The 1500-nt window shown below is 61.1% G+C and overlaps 1 protein-coding gene across 1 annotated transcript in view; it reads right to left on the bottom strand.

The window, feature by feature from the left end:
- The window catches only part of MXRA7 (matrix-remodelling associated 7), a 24904-nt gene that overhangs the window by 19636 nt on the left and 3768 nt on the right, over positions 1-1500 (bottom strand). The window lies entirely within an intron of this gene.

The raw sequence follows: 1500 nt of genomic DNA, 5'->3' as shown, positions 1-1500 counted from the left end.
TGGCACCCCCCGTCAGCACCCCCTGCACCCCCCACCCTGCCCAGGGACATGCAGGGGACTGAGCCACAAGCCGCAGGGACTTCTGAGTGCCCTCAGGCTTGGATGGACCATCCCAGCGCTAGGAAAAGGCAGGTCCCCAGCAAAAGCCACCTTGCAGCCACGGGCCAAGCAGCTGCTCCGAAGCGCAGGAGCACTCGCCAGCCGGGACCCGTGGTTGAAGGCAACGCTGGGGGGTTCATGCTGGGACCCCGCCAGGAGCCCTCCCAGCCTCGCCTAGCAGCAACCCCCCGAGACACCGCTGGCTGCTGCCCATGGACCCCCGGCCCCTCGCTCCTCCACGCGCACTGCGGGGGCACAGCTGATCTCTGGAGCACAGACAGGAGCAGCAACAGCACATTATTTTTTATAAATGCAAAGCAATTTTGGAAGTTTTGGGGGTTGCCTCCTACAAGCTACAACAAGCTTTATCAAGTGCAGATTCCTTCCCTTTGTACACACAGCAGAGTCATGCAAATGGCAAACAGGGAGGGAGAGGACGGTTCCAGCTCTGGAGATAAGACAGGGACACATGGCAATGCCCCCACATACGCGCCCTCCTCCCGCAAAGCGCCCAGCACCCTGGCTGCAAACCCCTGTGAGCCGAGCCCGGAGGTCGACAGGACCCCGGAGCACGCGTCCTCCCGCATCCTCCCCGGCCCCACGCATTCGATTGGAAGTGATGGGGCTGGCATGCCAAGGGCAAAGCACATGGGAGAGAGGGGAAGGAGCACGGAGGGAGCCTGGCAAGCCACCACACTTGAGGACAAGGGAAAAGTCGGGGCGAAGGAGACCCGAGGGAAACGAAGACGGTCCAAGAAGGACCCTGTGCAGAGCCGAGCGCTGGCTTTGCAGTGCATGGCTTTAGATAAACTGCTGGAGCGCGGTATGCAGCCCCGACCCAGAACTAGGTTAGTTTGTCATCGGTGAGGAATGTGCATTATTCACAGCCATTTGGCTTCTTCTCGCCACCCTGCTCTTGAGCTCCCCAGAAGGACACGCCGCCGAGACCCCCGCCCCCCGCAGCCACCGCTATTTTGGGCCACGCTTCCAAACATGGGCACTTCCCGCCGGACACCCGGGCTTCCCCTGGGGATGGCTGGGAGCGGGGCAGCACCCAAAGGAGAGGCCACAGGGAGGGTGCGGGGAGGGGATGCTCAGCCCTGGCCCCGGGGACTCGGCCACAAGCCTGGGGCAGTGGTTCCCCATCACATCCATCTCTCCCTGTGAGCTGGGATGCCCCCAGGGAGACCTGACCCTCCAGGAGCTGGCACAAGAAGGAATGTTTTAGCTTGTTCCCTGCCCAGGAGTTAGGAACTGAGCATTTCTGAGCATTTAACAGTGGAAGCAAGTAGGAAATTTGGGTGCCAAACCTCCAAGGAAGGAAAATATCTCCACTCCAACCCAGAGGAAGAAACATTTGATGGGAGCAGAGAGGGAGCAGCCGGGGATGCCAGGCTGGCA

The sequence above is a fragment of the Fulmarus glacialis genome, unplaced genomic scaffold (genome assembly GCF_000690835.1).
Source record: "Fulmarus glacialis isolate BGI_N327 unplaced genomic scaffold, ASM69083v1 scaffold1818, whole genome shotgun sequence".
Taxonomy (NCBI): domain Eukaryota; kingdom Metazoa; phylum Chordata; class Aves; order Procellariiformes; family Procellariidae; genus Fulmarus; species Fulmarus glacialis.
Note: the sequence above shows the minus strand (reverse complement) of the source record. Positions and strands in the feature narration are given on the sequence as shown.